Below are 19,975 nucleotides of genomic sequence, written 5' to 3' on the forward strand. Positions count from 1 at the left end.
GTTTTTCTTAGAAATTGTCAGCTCAAGGAACAGTGGATCCACTTTCTACAAGGCCCTTGAGACAGGGCATGCACACTCCAGGCACCCCAATCCCCCTGGTTCACTTCATCCATTTACCTTCTTGGTTTCTATAGGAATCTGAGTCATGACACCTCTCTTACCCAAACTGCCATTTTGAGACACCTTGTCTGACTGTTCAAACAAATTCTTATCTGGGCTATACATACCAAATATGTCTGGCCCTTGTTTCCGAGCAGTTGACAATAATGAGCGAGATTTTCGAAATAGGTGAGCTACTTCCTGGCATTAATTCTGGCCATTTAAAAGAGCATTTTCTCTGTAGGCCCTTAGTCAGTTACCATGTGGGATGCTCAGCGTTCGCATAATTTCAAAAGGTACTCTTTTTCCAATGGGCTTGCTTAGTCATCAGGAAATTCCAACTTTATGTAAATGAGGCAGTTGGTATTTGTGAAGTCAAAGAATTTATTTAGGAAAGCCACCTTGTCATCTAAAAAACTTATGGACTGAATTGTGACCCACCCCCCCGACCCCCCAGATTCATACGTTGAAGCCCTAAGCCCCAATATCTCAGAATGTGACTGTATTTGCAGATAGGGCCTTTAAATAAATGCTTAAGTTAAAACAAGACCCTTAGGGTGGGCCCCAATCCAATCTGACTCCTGTCCTTATAAGAAGAAATTTGGACACACAAGGAGGCACTAGGGATACACACAGAGGAAAGACAACGTGAGGACACAATGAAAAGACGGCCATCTGCAAGCTAAGGAGAGAGGCCTCAGGAGGAAACAAACCTGTTGACATCTTGAACTTCCAGCCTCCAGAACTGTGAGAAAATTCATTTCTGTTGTTTAAGCCAGGTATTTTGTTATGGCGGCCCTAGCTAACTAATAGAGCTTCCTAAGTTGTATTTCTTTGGAGGAACCTCTGTGTCACCTTATGAAATGTATGCAACAAGTTGTTAATTGATAATTCTTCTTGAGTTTATGCAGCTAGAATCCCGAGTTGACTGACAGCTGTGATTCTTTAGCTGCACATGAAAAACACCTGTGGAGCTTTTAAAACTAACAATGGGATCGTCTCCCAAAAGTCTGACTCGTTGGTTTGGGATTGGTCCTGGGCCTCTGGTTTTAAAAGCCTCCCAAGTGGTTTGCAGGTGCAGCCTAGAGTGAGAATTACTGACTTAAGGGGAAGGATCCGCCTCCCTAAAGAGGGGCCTAGGCTTCTGCAGTTCTCACCTGGGATTCCACAGCTGCCCATGCTGTCCAGAAATAGGTGGGATAAGTTTACTGCCTATATAACAGGACCTCTTAAGGCCTTGGGTAAAAATGAGCCTCTGCCCTCGGGCCTCACATTAGTGGGACCCCTCAAGTCTGCAAGTGGTGCAGCTCTGCCTATGAGGCACTTAACTCATGCATGTGGCCTGGCTGGGATCCAGGGGTTTTGTTTTGTTTCATTTTTTTAATCCCTTATCTCCCTGCCATTGATATCGTGTTTAATTTCTTGTTCCACCTTCCATACCAGTTGAGGGTGGGGCATCTGGGAAGGTGTTCCAGGAAGCTGTGGCTTTCCCTCTGCACCCTGGGCGTAGAGCTTGGAGTCCCATAGAAGAAACAGCCATTTAGAGGAGCATATTCCCAAGGCCCAGACCCATGTGGCTTTCCTTTTCCAGCAGTGGCGAGATTCAGGGCCTTCCCTGAAGTGCTGGACTGTTCTATGGATTTGGCATCTTTCTGCCACATCTCTAACAATTAAAATGGTGTTTTCTGATGTTTATGGCTATTTAAGATTGCTGATTTTATTAACTTAATTCCTGGCAATTCTCAGCAGTCTCTCATGAGCCTGCTAGAATGCAAATATTGCCCTGTTCTGGTATTTTCTGTGAGCTGAGTTCTCTGTTTGTGTTGGAGAGCAGTGGTGTTTTTGAGAGACAGATACGAGTTAATGGAACTAAGACAATGTTTACCCCTTCCTTCAAAAGCCCTCCCTGCCGTTGGCTGGTGTGTGTCTAATCTTTCTCTCTGCCATCAGGTATGACATCCTGACCCCATGTCATAACTTCATTCCCTGATAAGTGCTGTCTTGGTAAATTCGACTGTAGCCGAGCAGACCTGCCTGACCTGACGAACCACAGAAACCTTTAAGTGCATTACGAAGCTCCCACTGAACACTTTTATCACAAAAGCAAAGAGAGCTGGGTCACTTTCAGGACCCCATGGATGAGTGGGAAAAGAAAGAATTTTATAAGGGACTTGGATCTCAAGTTTTGGTTGATTCAAAGTGGTATCACCAAAATCATAAAAAAAGGAAAAAAAGCAATTTGCTGCACTGAAGGTCTAGAGTTTAAGAAAAGTCCAGTGATAACCCAGTGTCTCTTAAAGCTGGAGAAAGTTCTGGTGGCTCACTCAATGCAGGTGGATATTTGTAATTATGATCTTAAACTGATCATGTGAGCACCTGTTATCAAGTGATGGTGTATTACAGCTTGCCTGAGTTAAAGTCTAGCAAAGATCTTCCAACTCTTATATCTTGAAATTTCTTGAAAGTAAATGCTGAGCAAGCAAGGACTGGAAAAGATATGTGAATAAAGTTGTTAAAAAAAAATGAAAAAAGAAAAGATATGTGTACACCCACGTTCATAGGGGTATTATTTACAGTAACCAAAGGTAGAAGCGACTCAAGCAAGTGTCCATTGGCAGATGAAGAGATAAGCAAAATGTAACAGAATATGGCTCAGCCTTTAAAAGGAAAGAAATCCTGTCACGTGCTACAACATGGATGAACCCTGACATTATGCTAAGTGAAGTAAGCCGGGCACGGAAGAACAAATACTGTATGATTCCACTTATATGAGGTACCTAGAGTCATCAAATTCATATAGAGACAGAGAGTAGGATGGTGGTTGCCGGGGGCTGCGAGGCAGGCCGATGAGGAATTAGTGTTTAATGGGTACAGAGTTTCAGTTTGGAAAGATGAAAGAGTTCTGGAGATGGATGGTGGTGATGGCAGCACAAAAATGTGCATGTACTTAATGCCACTGAACTATACACTTAAAAATGGTTAAGATAGTAAATTTTATGTGTACTTCACCACAATTTTAAAAAATGCTGAACAAATAGAAGATATTATTATAACTATTATGCAAAGTGAGTATTTGATGCGATGTTTTCTGAATTTCTTCTTTGGTCAGATTTACATAGAGAAGAGCCAAAGTTACAGAGAGTTGCTTTTATTATGCCTGAGAAATAAGCCTTAAACATGAAACAGGCTGTTCAAAAAAAAAGGGCCGGTCTTCCCTGATGGCGCAGTGGTTGAGAGTCCACCTGCCGATGCAGGGGACACGGGTCCGTGCCCCGGTCCGGGAAGATCCCACATGCCGCGGAGCGGCTGGGCCTGTGAGCCATGGCCGCTGAGCCAGCGTGTCCGGAGCCTGTGCTCCGCAACGGGAGAGGCCACAACAGTGAGAGGCCCACGTACCGCAAAAAAAAAGGGCCTTTGATAGACATTTTGAGGAAGCTAACCTTCCAGACCCATGTGTCTGCCTGCCTACTAGGCATACCCACTTCTCTTTCCCAGGCATTTGCCCCAAACTGAGGTCATCTTTCCGGTTAGAGCTGTTCCTCATCTGTTCTTCCCCATTTCAGTGAATTGTGTCATTATGCATCCAGGTGCCCAAGCCCGAAGTCTGGGCGTCTTCCTTGAGTCCTTCATTTTCCTCACCACCTCCTACACGTAATCCAAATTAACAGGGCCTCTGTCTGTCCACTCAAAGACGTGTACACAAATGTTCATAGCAGAACCTCAAAAACGTTATGTTAAGTGAAAGAAGCCAGGTATAAAAGATTACATATTGTATGAGTCCATTTATTTGAAATATCTAGAAAAGGCAAATCTATAGAGACAAACAGCAGATCACGAGTTGCCTGAGGTTGGGGGTAAGAGCAGGGATTAGGCATAAGGGAACGATCTGAGGTGATGAAAATGTCCTAAAACTGGATTATGGCAATGGTTTTAGTAAATTCACAACTCTGTGAATTTACTGAAAATCACTGATTTACACACTTTAAAAAAGATTGAATCAAATAGATTTACTATGGAAAAGAGGCAAAGAAGCATGACTTTATACCAGGAAAGAGATTTTAAAGGTTTCACAAAAGATTAATAAGGCCTATTCACTCTGCTTCCTAGTTGTTCTCCCTATCGACCCCTCTCTTGAATCCTCTCTGCATTATCCTACTTCAGCCTATTTATTTGTTTGTTCAGCAAATATTTGAGCACTTATTATGTGCCACACTCTGTTCTAGGTGCTTGAGATATAGCAGGTAAACCAAGCAAAAAGCCCTGCCCTCGTGGAGCTTACATTCTGGGGTGGCAGGACTATCACCTTCAGGCTATACTCCTGCGGCCGTGTCCTAACTGGTCACTGGCCTTGCCCCCCTCCCACTGGTGGCCACTGCAGGCAAAGCAGTCCTTCTGAAATGCAAATCTGATCTCATCCCTCTACTTAAAATCTTCCAATGCCTTCCCATTACTGCTTGGATAAACTTCAAACTCCTGCCCAGGCCTTTGTATCCAGCCCCCTTTGCCACTTCCTTTTTTGTGCTCTACTCCAGCCATACTGAATTCTTTCCATTCCTTGGTCTTGCTGGGCTCTCCTCCCTCCATTCTCTTTGCCCAGCTAACTCCCATTCATTCCCTAGACCTCAGTTTAGAATCCTGTCATAATGCCTCAGCTCCAGTTTAGGATGCCTCCCTGTGGTCCTCCAGCCCACCACAGATTCCATCACACAGTGCCCATGGTATACTAGTTGCTCGATAAAACATGCATTTTAGATGCATGAACACCCAGAAAGGAACATCAGGGAGAGACAGGTTTAGCTGGTGTTGACTTTTCTTATTTGTGTGATGCCATGGCCTCCACACTTAAGGGAAAGAGTGTTTTTCAGAGTTCTGATCTGGGAAGCATAAGCTTTATATACTATTTCCATCAAGGATACCATGAGAATGTCAAGATGATTTGTCCCTCTTAAAAAAATAAAACATAGCAAAATTTTGGGGTCTCATTGTATACATGGGACTAATATTAATGAAGTGGTATTTGCATAAAGTTCTGAGCTCATTTAGCTAAAATAAACTAAGGTAATATATTTTCAGAGAGAAATAAAACAGAAAAAATTCTATCCCTGCTTCTGGCATTTAAGATTATTGCTTTAGCAGGCATACATCTTAGCTGTTTTGATCAGACTCTTCTTACTGTAAATTATTCTGTCACTTCAAGTTAGGGACAAAAGAGAAAAAAAGGAAATATCCTGTTTACTCCCTTCCCCAGCCTGTATTGATAGGACCAGCAAGCCCAAACTGTGTGGGAAGTTTCCTACTTTAAAATTTATTTACTCTCTGAAGAAAAGCTACTTTTATTTGAACCCATTATTTTTTTTAAAGCATACATGGGTTTTAATTTGGTGAGAAAAATATCCTTGCCATTAGAGGATTCTGCCTCATTACCTCTTATAAAAAAAACCCCTCCTCCCCAAATTTGCAGAACTAAAGGAAGCATAAATTAAAACAACATTGTTTTTTGTGGCTTTGATCAACAAACACCCATCTCCAAAAGAAAAACTACAAGCCAGGCCAGATTCAAAAACAGTCCCTTCCCTAAATTACATCAGTCAATATAAACAGCTTAGCCTCCCAACTGGATAAGAAAGGAAAAAACAGGATGGGGTTGGGGGATAGGAAGAAGAATTAGGAAGGAAATTGAGTTGGGTTCCTTATTTTGCCTGTCAGCTTGAGTGTCCTCAAGTTGTTAGCTCTATGAGTATCAGACTTTTGATTTGGAATTGAGTAGTAAGGGCTTAATGTTGTCTGTTCTTTGGACTTAAAAAGCTCCTTTGCCGGGCTTCCCTGGTGGTGCAGTGGTTGAGAGTCCGCCTGCTGATGCAGGGAACACGGGTTCGTGCCCCGGTCCGGGAAGATCCCACGTGCCGCGGAGCGGCTGGGCCCGTGAGCCATTGCCGCTGAACCTGCGCGTCCAGAGCCTGTGCTCCACAACGGGAGAGGCCACAACAGTGAGAGGCCCGCGTACCGCAAAAAAAAAAAAAAAAAAAAAATCTTCTTTGCCATTTCCCATTATACACATGTCGTTTTTAAAATATCCTATTGGCCGGTGGTTCAAAAAGATATATTCCTCCAAAGAAAGAGGAAGATCCACAGTTTTACTCTCTGCTTCTGCAAATGCTTATATATTTCTTTTTTTCCCTTTTGTCCACATAAAGAGAAAGAATATTTATGTATAACTACGAAGCAGCTTGCTAAGAGAAAAAAAGGGGGAGAGGGCAGCCCAAGGAGCAGTAATGTATTGTTCACTTTGGAATATATTTTCTTTTTTGTTCTTTAATTTTTTTTAAGTTTTCAAAGTTTTAATTGTGGTAAAAAGAAAAACACATGACATCATATTTACCATCTTAATCATTATAAAGTATACAGTTCAATGTGTTAAGTATAGTCACATTGCTGTGCAACAGATCTTTAGAATGTCTTCGTCTTACAAAACGGGAACACTATACCCATGAAACGACAACTCTGCATTTTCCCCCTTTACCGTTGTTTTTAAATTGGAATTAAAATGATGGAGTCTTCTGATTCTGTATGATGTCCTCATTACCTCACATGTCAGGAAGTCAAAACTTTTAAGTGTTTCTTATGTAATGTAAGAGATACCTGTTTTCCATGAACAGTGATTACTTGTTTACATTTCTCTAGGTTACTCATCTTTTCCTCTCTCCTACACATTCTAAGATAGGTGAAGGAGGAAAGAAATCCTATCCTTGAACCCTCAGCAGACTGGCCTCTCTGTCTTTCCCCTAACGTGGGGATCAAGGGTGAGTTGGCCTCTAATCACATAGAACCATCCTCCTTGCCGGGAGCATATGTAAATTTCCAGAAGCCATTTCTTCCCTCCAACCTACATCCTCCCCCTTTCCCCCACTCTCTAGCAACTGGTCTCACGCTTCACACCAGCTGCCAGGGTCCCCACTTGGGTTGGCTCCAGTTTTCTGAAGCCTGGCAGTTAATAAGAAAACCAGGATGTAAATCTCTGGCTCAGACAGTTTCCTGTGGGGGAACCTTTTTTCCCATCAGATCTTTTCATTCCAGCACATGAAGAGGAGACCAATGCTGTCTTCAGACACAAATGCAAATATAGACCAGAGATAAACAAGGTGGGGTGCAGACAGGGAGCAGAGGGAAGCTTGAAGTCAGGGTACTTAGCACAGGCTTTCATTCTTTTGCCTAAAACTCATCCATCTAATGAAGAGTAGGGATCTCACGTTGGATTTTTTTTTTTTTTAATAGCAGAATTCTTAATCTGGTAGTTCCAGCACTGATAGGGAAAAGATTCTCACTTGATAATTAGTAATATGAAATTTCCACTGGTATTTCTAAAAACAAGTTTTAAAGCGTTCTTTGTTTTGTGAAGTCAGTGTAGTTCTAAAACTCTACAGAACATATATTAGGGATCTATTCTCTACCATACACTGCAATAGACATGAGTAAGAAAGATGTGGTCCCTGCCTTTTAGAGTCTTACTTTCTGTCTGGTTGTCAAAACCCTGGAGTATAAAAAAAAAAAAACAAAAACAAAAACCCTGGAGTATATTACAGTAGAGAAGGCTGAGGGCTGATACAGGCTAAGGAACAAAGTCAGGGGGCCCTTTTGAAAGTTCTATAAGGGATATGATAAGATAGATGAAGCGCTCAGCAGAGCGCCTGAGACATAGTGTTCATTAAATGAAAATCGTTATTAATATCAATAATACCATAGATAGACATTAGCCCCAGGAGTACATATAATATGGGGCATACACATAATAAAACAAATAATGCTTCAAAGCCATATATAGGCACCAAAAATTTAGTTCATAAATTCCAGGAGTTGGGGGGAAAGCTAGACAGGTTGGGGAAAGGTTTTAGAAGACTAAGACTTACATAAACAAAGAGGGACAAAAACAACCTGGACTCATAAAAATGAGATGACAGGCATGGGTATAATGGCCTGGAAACATTAATTCACCCAATATCAACATGTGCTGTGCACCTTGGGCATCAGAGATGAAGGAGGCATAATCCCTTTCCTGACACACCTAGTCTAGGAGGGGAGATTTTTGTTAAATGGCACCAATAGCTCTATTCAAGGTAAAATGTGGTAAGAGCTAGAGAAGATGATTGAATGATGTATTTTTGAACATTCAGAGGAGGGAGAAGTTGCTTTTGGTTAAGGATCAGAGAAGTTTCATTGAGAAAGGAATACGTTTTGCAGGTTCTGGGAGGTTGGCTAGAATTTCCTTAGTAGAGATTGGGGTTGAGGAAGGAATCTCCACCCAGACAACGGAAAATGTAAGTAAAGTGCCAAAGGGGGAAACCAAGGAGTGCTTGCAAAATGGTAATTATTGGACTCATTGACAGCCGAGTAAGTATGGATGGAATCAGGCAAAGTTAAGCGCCCTTCGTTTGGGGAAAAAACAGTTTTTAAGGGAAAAATATAGTAACTTTCCATTTACCCAGGAAAAAGAAGATCATTCTGGAGAGATCTGGGGCTTTGCTCATCCTCCTTTAGACATATAGGCAAAAAGCATTTTTAAGTAGCTTTCTTTTTCTTGGTGCTCTGAATGGCAATAGTCTTTGCCTCCAGAGAATAGATGTGCCCACTTTCCTTCATCCTCTAGGAGACAGCAAAACCTCGTCCTCTGATTAAAGGGGTTTAGCCTGCGTTCTCTTGGTCATGCAGGATGGTGAGAACAAGGCCTGGGCTTTGGAGTCAGGCAACTGCTTTGATTCTTCATTCTGCCCCTTCTACACTGTTGACCTTGGCAAGTTACATAAAACTGAGCTTCGTTTTCTCTTCTATCAAAGAGGACTAGTAATAGCTACCTTGAGGTATTATTGTAAAAATTAGAAATAAATTATGTGAATCCTGAGGCATGTGTAAAACTAATACTGGGCACTAAATAAATGGTGACTGTTGCCATTACTGATAAGCTACACTCAGCTCTTTCTGGTCTACCACTGAGAAATGGCAGCCAGTAGCCTGCGAGAACCTCCCAGGACCCTGCTATCTTATTGCCTTTGGCCAATAAAACCACACTTTGGACACCTCCCAAAGGTGCTGATTCCAAGAACTTTAAAAATAAATTTTCTCTCCCATCTTATCTTCTGGTTCCTAGGCAGGAGCACTAATGCCTGCGGAATAAGAATACGCTGACATCCGGCTTGGAGAACAGTTTCATGAATACCTACTGGGAGAAAGTTGTGCTTAAAAGCAAATAAGATGCAAAGTAGAGAAAAATTTTCCTCTTGCTGGAATCTACATATGAAAGTATAAAATAAAACTGTGTGACTTGAGGCAAATGAAGAAGATCCTAGAAAATGAACTATGATGGTGTTCGGAGGCTAGAATCTTTTCTTAAAGCACATTGTTGTAGGTTTTTAAAAAATAAGAGGAGACGAATTGGCTTCAGTCAACAGTTAAAGTGAGACGGCCAAAAAAGTAAACAGCAGCTACATTTAATTTCTCTGTTTTTATTTTGAGAGCCAAAGATGCTAATACTTCAAGACCAATGACGCTGCCAATTAGCTAGTGGAAAATTTTATTTTTGAAAATAAGTTTACCAATGAGGATAAGGTGATTTTTTTTTAAACTTTAAGCACCAAATAGGATTGAACTCCTTTTGAAAAATATGTAGACATTAAATACCATGTTGTCTAAATTTCAGTAGCAGTAAATCATCAAAGCAAGTCATTTACATTTCAAAAATTCCAATTGGTTTTATCTTAGCAACTTTTCTTGTTTTTAATCTCTTGAAGTTACACTTCTGTAGCACCTTGGGTTGTTCTTAAAGCAGCGTATGGCAATGTTGATGTAATTTAAATATTTAAAATATTTATGTGTATTCAAGATTCATATAACACAAACTTAGGATGAAAACCTAGTTAGTAGAATAGATGTCTTGATGCTATGAATAAGATTCATGAGATGTCCTTTTCGAAAGGCCTAAAATTCTGATATAATGGAAAGACCAGAAATGCCAAATCAATGAGCAATTAAAAAAAGAAGTAATTTTGGTTTTGTTGATTTTTGTATCGTTACGAAGAAATCACTGTTGGTTTCTTTAATGAATTCTCTTGCTCAGAGAAGCGGCTCTTTATGATAAATAAGTCAGAGGTTTGTAAGCAGTGGAATAACATGATGCTTTTAGACATTAAGACAGATTTCTGTAAACCATTTGTTCAGTTTGTATGACAGTTTATGACAGTATCACCTGTGTCTGTTTCCAGTCCTGCTTTCTCCTTATGTATTACATATGATCAGATTCAGATACCTCAACTCAGCCTTAAAACCCTCCACCTACGGCCCCTTAGGCATGCAGCTGTTTTCATCCCGTCTACTCTGCCCAATCTTTCTTCCTTTTTCTCTCTCATCTCCTGCACTATCTCAGTGGCTCTTTCTCCCCACCTGGTCACCGTGCAGGCTCTCAGATGAGGAAGCAATTCTTCTTAAAATACAAGCTGCAAACCAATGACAGAAATTGCACTGAGTTCCGTCCCTAAATTGGTGATGCTTCCCCTTCCTCACACCTCCCCCAACTCCTTATTTATCTTCATCTATATCTTCAGACACTTAGGCATATTTTTTCTGGAAAGAAAAAAAAAAGTTTATAGCTTCCATCATAACATTTTGGATTATGTCCCAGACAAGATTACAATCCTCAGTTCTTATGCTTCTTGGCCATCATCAATCCAGATACTCAGTTCCCTTGACGGAAAATAATGTTCACACCTCTTCGCAGGCCCAGGTTAGGCTGAGAATGCTGGCTGGCTCTGCCCTGAACGCCCTTGCCCATGCCACCTCTCCACTCTCCCGGTGACAAGGACATACCGGTATTTGAATGCACTCCAGTTCAACCCATGCTCTTAAGGACCTGTCACTTCTGGAGTTTTACCTTTCAGGGTTCTGGGCCGTCAGTCCTCATTGTCACCTAGATCGCATGTCTTTTTCCCAGAGTCAAATGCCCTTCACATACCAAGCACACTTCACCTTCTTCCGGAAGGTTGCTGCCGTTGATGGGAGGCAGCAGCTCTTTGCAGTTCACATCATCCCCGTTCAGAGCTTCGGGGTTGAAAAGGGAAAACCCTTTCGCCAGCACAAACAACTACAATCACTTTTAAGCCAGTGAGATTTCATTGTTTGAATTGTGCTTGACCTGTACTTTTTACAAGTGAATTTACAAATCGGATTTTCTCCCCTGAAATTTTGCCTGGTGACCAAAATCGAAATGAATACCCAGAGTTGAAGATTTTACCATAATTCTCTGACATAATCATCATTCTCCTCTATACAAAGTTAATCGTGATTATAAGAGCAGCCTAATTAAGAAGAGCTAACATTGAATAAGCACTTACTTTATGCCAGGCATTGTTCTAAGTGCGTCATTGAGCCATAGACACACTTATGGGAGAAAATATCTTTCATTTTTTAAAAGACTGACTATAATTTCTGTTTTTTGTTTGTTTGTTTTGTTTTTGTTTTGTTTTTGCGGTACGCTGGCCTCTCACTGTTGTGGCCTCTCCCGTTGCGGAGCACAGGCTCCGGACGCGCAGGCTCAGCGGCCATGGCTCACGGGCCCAGCCGCTCCGCGGCACGTGGGATCCTCCCGGACCGGGGCACGAACCCGTGTCCCCTGCATCGGCAGGCAGACTCTCAACCACTGCGCCACCAGGGAAGCCCTATAATTTCTGTTTTGAGACCTCATTCAGCAAGGAGACAGAAACAATATCAGCCAGTCCGTTTCCTCCAGCTCCTAGGGTTGCTGCTGAGTTGTAAGGTGCTTAGGCAGGGTCCAGGGTGTGTGTGTGTGTGTGTGTGTGTGTGTGTGTGTGTGTGTGTGTGTGTCTGTGCGTGTGTGTGCATGCACCCATGTGTGTGTTGCAGGGAAGTCGAGTAAAGTTGCACCTTTGGTCTCCATGTCACCATCTCCGCATGCTGGTATCTGACATGTCTGATCACATCCAAGCTGGGATGCTGGTGTCTGCAGCCTCCTCAGATCCATCTAGCATCTATGCCCTCTTGGCTTTACCAGAAACATTCTGCCTCTCCTGGATCACTCTGGATTGGGAGGATTGCTGAAAGCGTGAGCCTGTCTCCCACCTAGGTGCACCACATAGATGTTTCTGTGACTCCTACTCTATGATGAGGTTTTCACTTAACGATCTGGACTTCTCTCCACATCCTTACCTACAGGTCCACCTCTTTCCTTTTAAATGCTGCATGATATGCTTCACAATTAATTTAACCATTTTCTATATGAATATTTGGGCTGCTCCCAATCTCCAGGATGCACTTCTAATCTTTCAACCAGGACCTTCCAAAGAGGATGCTGTCAATCCTTGTCTCCTGGATGACTTGAAGCTGCTGACCTAAGTGACTGTTACTTAATCAGTAACCCCCCTCACCCCATAACACTGAAAATGACCTTTGTCTCCTATGTTTCCATGAGGACAAATACTTGCTGACTACCTTCACTGTCAAAAGCTGTCCCTTCAAGTCTTATTCTGCTAGTTCTGTTGTTGTTCTGTTCTTCCTTTTTGCTTCTGTTTAGACCTATACAGTTTTGATGCTGGAACCCAAATCTGACCCACAAAGCCATGCACGCTGCCGTTGAGTGCTGTACTAACATGCATTTGCAGCGACGCAAATAGTGACTGAACATTTGCCTAACTAGTCCTCCTCTCTCTTTTCCTTGGGTCCTGACCTTTGCAAGATTCTAAGTAACTTTATGGGTAATAACCAGGTTGCATAAAGGCCTTTCCTTGGGACCCTGGTCCTGGGGCTAAAAGAACAGCAGGAAACACAGACGTGCCCTTGTCAATATGAATCAGCTGCTAGCAGCAAAAGATGCCTTAAATAAGGAGAGGAAGGAAGGTGTCAGCACAGAGGACTTGCAGGCTCAGTGGGCTATTTACGAGAAAGGTCTGTGATAGAGGGGTAACTAACTCTGAGAAGCTGAAAGAAATTATAGGGTTTTCCCCTTTCACGTTACCATCATCACTTCATGAAATAAATTATTTCCCAGGTTTGAAGCAGTCTTAAATGCATTTCCTTACTTTCAATTTCCATTTTAACATTTTATTCAGTAGGATGGTTATTCACTTGTTTTTCACATTTTTCTGTGAGCAGTTCAAAAAAATCAAAATACTTATCAAAGTGAGTACTACATTAGAAGTTATAAAAAGTTCACACTAAACCCAAATACCCACTTGAGAAGGAAGCGCACCATATGTTCTTCCTAATATTTTCTCTCTGAAGCAAATAATCTGTGTTTCAAGTGTATTCTCTCTCTCTCTCTCTCTCTCTCTCTCTCTCACTCATTTATTTATTTATTTGGCTGTGCCGGGTCTTAGCTGTGGCATGCAGGATCTTCAGTTGCGGCATGGAGGCTCTTAGTTGTGGTGCACGGGATCTAGTTCCCTGACCAGGGATTGAACCTGGGCCCCCTGCATTGGGACGGCAGAGTCTTAACTGCTGAACCACCAGGGAAGTCCTTCAAGTGTATTTTTTCTTGATTGTGTTTATATTGGCCATTAAATAGTCCCTAGAACTGATTTTCAATATTCAACAGACGTTCACATTGTTTTTCTAAGGTGTCAACTACCAAAAGAAGAGCACAGATGAACCAGGGAATTTATTGTATAGCTGTGGCAAGAGCTTGTTGTTGTTATTTAGCAAAGGCTCTTATGTTTCAAATAGTTATATTTTTCACAATAAAACATTATTTATTTGGAATAATAGAAAGAAGGCCAAACGATTGGTAAGAAGTAATGGTTGACTATTTCTAAGTGAAATTTAGTTTCATATTCTAAAGTATAAAATGGTAGACTATTTCTAAATGAAATTTAATAAAGTACAACATATATTATAAAACTTACTACCGTAATATAGAAAAGAAGCTAAATTTGTGAAAAAAATTTCAAAATCTGAATCACATATATGATTTCTATAGTTTCTTTCAAGGTATAATTAATTAAATGTGTTAGACTAATTGAAATTAAATAATTCAAAGGATAACCGCTGAAGCTGGAATTTAGAGCATATGGAAGTCATCCTAAATTTCTTAAGCTTTTTATTTGAAAAAGATACTCATTCTCACAGTTTCTCCTTAGTAATAAGACCTGACAATTATAGTGGAAAAACAAACTTCTAAATGTGTATACAGTATGAATCAGGTCATTCTGAATTATGCCAGGTCCTCAATTAGAATAGTCTAATTTGATTTTAAATATTTTTAGGTTATCATATTTAACTCAAACTTAAATTTGGGTTTGTAGGTTGAAATATTTATGTGAGATGGGGGGAAAATGATTTGGCCGATGATTGCATACAGTGCCCGTGCTGGCTGCCTAAGGGGCCAGTCCTGTCTCCAGCCTTTTTAGTTTTTTGGCTGCGCTGGGTCTTCGTTGCTGCGCGCGGGCTTTCTCTAGTTGCGGTGAGTGGGGGCTACTCTTCGTTGCGGCGCGTGGGCTTCTCATCGCGGTGGCTTCTCTTGTTGTGGAGCACGGGCTCTACAGCGCAAGCTCAGCAGTTGTGGCGCACGGGCTTAGTTGCTCCGCGGCATGTGGGATCTTCCCGGACCAGGGCTCGAACCCGTGTCCCCTTCATTGGCAGGCGGATTCTTAACCACTGCGCCACCAGGGAAGCCCTTCAGCCCTCCTTTCGACTCATGACCCCTCTCCCATCACCACCTGGTTGCACCTTCCACGCACCCCTGTCTGGTATGTCTCTGTGTAGGTGAGCGCTGTGGTCCCCACGCTGCCAGGGACTTGTTCCCGTGTCTCTGGTCTTTTCCTCCCACCACCTGCTCCAGCATCAGAGAAGACTTGGGGAGGGGAAGGGCAAAAATGTGCCTCTTTCCAAGTGTAAATCTTATGGTACGTAAATTATATCACAATAAAGATGTTTAAAAAAAGAATCATGGGGCTTCACTGCCACAACAGTGAGAGGCCTGCGTACTGCAAAAAAAAAAAAAAGTATTTTTCCAGAATCTGCGGTACAGTGGAAGCCCAGGGACTTCCCATGGTAGTGATGGATTTCACTGGTATAATACAGGCTGTGCAGGAGCTAAAAGTTGGATCCAAAGTACTTTTAAAACATTTTTTTAAATTAAAGTATAGTTGATTTACAATGTTGTGTTAGTTTTTGGTGTACAACAAAGTGATTCTGTTTTGTATAGGTTATACGTTACGACAAGATATTGAATGTAGTTCCCTGTGCTATAGTGTAGGACCTTCTTGTTTATCTATTTTATTATATACAGTAGTTTGTATCTGCTAATCCCAAACTCCTAATTTATCCCTCCCCACCCTCCCGTTCGGTAACCATAAGTTTATTTTCTATGGCCAAAGTGTGTTTTGAATCACCATTTTAAAGTGATGTTTCATGCAGGAGTGGAGGGATCTGGTCCACCCTTATGAGATTCCACCTGACCCTGAGCACTTAGAAAACAAGATAAAGCAGCAGCAGGAGAGGAGGTCTTATCTATTCTGCCTACCGAGCTCCTGGCTGTGTCCTCAGCTGATACTTCTTAATTCCTCAACATGGTGGCAGCGGCAATATGTTTGCTAAGCTGTAAGGACTGACCACGTTGTTTAAAGCTTAAGTTCTGACCATCACCTGCTCCCACCTAAAACTAGACTCCTACAGGACATTAGGACACAGGACAGGCAACATTAGCCTCCCTGCTTCTTACATCTAGCAACAATGTGTGTGGGTACCTCTCTGGCTGTGTGGCAGGTATATATATATATTTGTACATGCTTGTGATACCATAGTGAAAACAAAATACAATTTTTTTTTCTTTTTTTGCGGTACGCGGGCCTCTCACTGTTGTGGCCTCCCCCGCTGCGGAGCACAGGCTCCGGACGCGCAGGATCAGCAGCCATGGCTCACGGGCCCAGCCGCTCCGCGGACATGTGGGATCTTCCCGGACCGCGGCACGAACCCGTGTCCTCTGCATCGGCAGGCGGACTCTCAACCACTGCGCCACCAGGGAAGCCCCAAAACACAATTTTAAGGGAGATAATACCTTGGGGAGGGGGAGTCTGTCCATGAAGATATCTGTAAAGAGGCCTATTTAGTTGTTGCTGTAGCCCTTAATGGCTTCTGCATTCTGCCGGGATATTACAAAGAACACAGCCAAGTAAAGGCAAATAATATTAACTCTATGGGAACTGAGGCTTCTACTTCCTACCTAATTAGGCATTCTCTTTTCTGTGTCTATCTGTGTATCGCCTTAAATATAGAACCTGAAATTTTAACAGGCATTTTGCTTGAGAAGTAATAAAGCCAATCTCAAACCTTACTGTTATTTTAATCGCTGGAGATGACATGTGAAAGCAATTAAGAAAGGTACTCTCTAGGAAAAAAGAAAATCTTACCTCCCTTGAAAGAGGCTGGAAAAGCCTTTGAAGAAAGATGAAGCTGAAAATAGCACATAGCTTCTTTAAGAATATTAAATGGGCACCCCTATCTTATCCTAATGCAAAACAAATGCAAATGTACATATTGCCTAAGACCCCGAAGTTTGCAAAGCTGAATCCAAAATCTCCTGAAAGATCACAGTCATAACCACTGAATAATCCCCTGTCTCTCATCTAGAGAAGATGCTCCTGGAAACAAAAGAACTGGGAAGGGAGGTTTCAAAAGCATTAGCGTTCAGCAACAACCTGAAATTCTCTGGTTGATTTATACTGAAAAAGGACACACTCTCCGTGGATGGTTATTTTCCTTGTAATGTGAGGTTCTTTTTTTTAAAAAAAAAAAAAAAAGTGAACTTTTTACCTTCTTCATTCGTGCTTCATTTGATCAATTACTAACTATATAGCCCCTGAAAAGCGAGCGCGGGCTTCTTGAAGTGGCTCTTATTCTTTTGGCTCCCTCTTCATTTCAAAATGGGCGGGGAGGTGGAGTTAAGACACCTTTCTGACTGTGAACCGATAAAGCAGGGCCTGAGAGCGTGTGCGTCGGTCCCCTTAATACCACGAGGACCCGAGGACGCTGACTGCGGAGGGACTAGTGGAGCCCGACTCTCGCAGCCCAGAATCCGTTTTCAAACCTTAGGGAGCCAGCGCTGCCATTGAAATGCAAATCTCGTCCTGAGCGTCCGGGCCAATCCGGGAGGCTTCCTGTGGGATTACCTGGTGGCGAGCGCCGAGCGAGCGCGGATCCTCCGGCGCGGACCCCGCGGCCGGGGAGGCCTAGTGGTCGGGTTCCCCCCGCACCCTCCGGGCCCTTCGCCCGGGTTCACCCCCAGCAGCCGCGCGCCCCGGGCCCGCCGCACCGCAGCCGCTGTAGCCGGGGCGCAGCGCGCTGGGCGCGGCCGAGCCGCCCATTGTTGAGCGCGGCCGAGCCCAGCCGACTATGCCCCGCGCCGCCTCCTCGCAGCGGCGGCGAGGTTTGAACTTGGCGTCGGCCCGGAGCCCCGCGCGGCCCCGGGGGGAGGCGGCGGCGGCCCGGCCAGCGGCGATGGTGAGTGCGGGGCTCGGGTCCAATTCCCCTGGCCTGGGGGGGAGGGAGGGCGGGGGCCCGGCCGTCTGTTTTCTAAAGGGTGTCTATTTCGGTCCCTGCGGCGACTCTGGAAAATCCTGCCTGTGAGGATGGGTCCCCGGGCGGGCTTTCTCTGCCAGCTGCCGGCCTGATGGGGGGGGTAGGTGGCGCGCTCCGAGGGCCTCCTGACACTCGTGGGCCTTGGCCTTTTTCTTCTTTTTAAAAATTTTGTTAGGAAGGCAGAAAGTGCCACTCCAAGAGGAAAAGAATTGCAGATTATTGACAGCGCGAAAACTTTTCAGAAGAAATGATCTGTGAAATATTTTAATTTTGATAAATTGCTTCCCACGAGGGCTCCTATTGAGTTTAGAACGACTTGCCTTTCTTAATGTTACTGGATTTGTTTCCGTAGGAAAGATCCCAAGTGTGCTTTTGAGGGGCATGCCTGCCCCTCCCCCCTTTCACTTGTTCCAGATCTTAAGGCGATTTCTTTTTAAAGTTGTGTTCTACTGTCATGCAGGAAAACTTAAATCATGAAAACGAAATTATACCTGACACATGCTTTACCCTGAGTTCCCAGAGAGATTAAAAGTGCTTTGCTGAGGAGTGGGAGAGAGGTTATAAAATTTCAATACATCCAGCATCCGGTGGGAGTTAGGGTGGGGTGTGACCATCTCTTTCTCTCCTATGTATTTCGGTGTTACTTATTTATTTGTTTGTTTATTTTAATCGTAGTATTGTGGTGCACTTCTGTGCATGGAGGCTTTTGAGAGGAAGGGAATGGGAGCCCACATGCGTATAATCTCCATGGAGAGATTGCTGTGAGACATCAGAGTGCAGCAGGAAATCTTAGCACAGGGGCTTCTAAAGATAGTTCTATGCGTCTCCTATTTCTAGCTAGTTAATATTTAAAGGCTAAATTATCGTTTCTAATTAAAAGCACATTGGTCAGACATATGGCTAAATCTTCCCTCAAATAATCTCACCAGAAGGTGGTTTACATTTTAATTAATTTTGATGGTTAATGTTTGTCTTTTAAAATCTTTTTTCATTATAAAAATATTACATGATTGCTGCAGAAAAGGTGGAATATACAGAACTAAGAAGGAAGTAAACTGTTTATAACAATAACATTTACATTCTATTTGCTAAGGCCTAGTTTTTCATGGAAGCCTAGTCATTTGAAAACTTTGCAGCTGTGAACTTTTTAAAACTGCTAACAAACCTGGTTAAATTAGGAATTGACAAGAAAATAAATTCGTACTTTAGAAAATGTTATAACCAACAATAACTTACTCACATGGTTCATATAAACAGAATTTATTGTGGCAATTTCTCTTGAATCAACTTCCCACATCTGCTCCAGACAAATGGTTTCTGTTTGTATAGCCTGTTTTGTAAATACATCTCTACCATGAAGGCAAAGTGCCCAGACACATACCCCTTTCCAGTGCTTGTAGCTAGGCTCATAGAGTTAATATTTTTATTGGTTTCTGCATCAGAACTTCCTCACCGTACGCTTGATAAAACCCTGGAGAAGGTTACCAAGGGAGAGAATTTACTTCCCTGGAGATTTTAAGAATAGGATAAGCATCCATCTGCCTAGGATGGCTTCAGTGCGGTACTGTTTGGATAAAGGAAGGCTAGGTCACCTCTCAGAACCCCCAAATTGAGGAATTCTAAACAAATTTCAGTCCTCGATAACCTGGGACCAAAGGAAATAAAGAAAACACCTGAGCCCAGGATGTGGTGAAGCCCTGTTTTGATTTTGATGTAAAACAAAGATTCTCCTTTGGTAAGAAAGATTTTAAATTGTCTTCAGGACTTGCCAGTCCTTTTCTATTGATGGATAGAAAATCAACAATGATTTATTTACTTTCTAAGAAGTTCTAGGTTGAGGATAGTGTAAGTTCTGTAACTTAAAGTAAATGAATGAATTGATTCATGGGAATTAAAAGTTCTGCCTCCCAAGGCCGGAAGGGGCGTGTGTGTGTGCGCGTGTGCGCGTGTGCGCGCGCGCGTGTGTGTGTGTGTGTGTGATAAACCGTGGAGCTAAGGTTGGTGTGCCTGAGAGCTTTCTCCACTTTGGACCCAAGCTTCTTTTCAGGCTCCTATCTTGTGTGTTCAATCTGGTTACATTTTTACATCAACATCTTTCTCCTCAAAATTTATTCTTGGCTTTCCATTTCCAACGTAGTGCTTTCACCAAAACCAAGTATTCCTGTAACTTCTATTGGAGGCTGCCCCCCTGAGCTCCAGCTGTGCTGCTGTATTGCTGGTGATTTTCAGAAGGTCAGGATTTCATGGGTTGCTGCTTCCTCCGCCCTCCTGTTTGACAGAAGTATCCTGTAATTCTAACCACTGT

The 19,975-nt window shown here is 42.7% G+C and overlaps 1 protein-coding gene across 10 annotated transcripts in view; it reads left to right on the plus strand.

Moving 5' to 3' along the window:
* The window catches only part of SHROOM3 (shroom family member 3), a 163,444-nt gene that overhangs the window by 69,329 nt on the left and 74,140 nt on the right, over positions 1-19,975 (plus strand). Inside the window, exon 2 of one of the 10 annotated variants that reach the window (XM_089912074.1) lies at positions 1-17,592. This exon is cut by the window's left edge and continues 21,601 nt beyond it. The exons of 7 other annotated variants lie outside the window; for them this stretch is intronic. The gene's annotated coding sequence lies outside the window, so the exon portion shown is untranslated. The remainder of the gene's footprint in view (positions 17,593-19,975) is intronic. 2 more of the 10 variants (XM_089912078.1, XM_089912080.1) reach the window with 2 other exon arrangements.

Source organism: Delphinapterus leucas, chromosome 5 (genome assembly GCF_059928025.1).
Source record: "Delphinapterus leucas isolate spDelLeu-1000000601 "Yukka" chromosome 5, BTC_Dleu_Yukka2, whole genome shotgun sequence".
NCBI classification, from domain to species: Eukaryota; Metazoa; Chordata; class Mammalia; order Artiodactyla; family Monodontidae; genus Delphinapterus; species Delphinapterus leucas.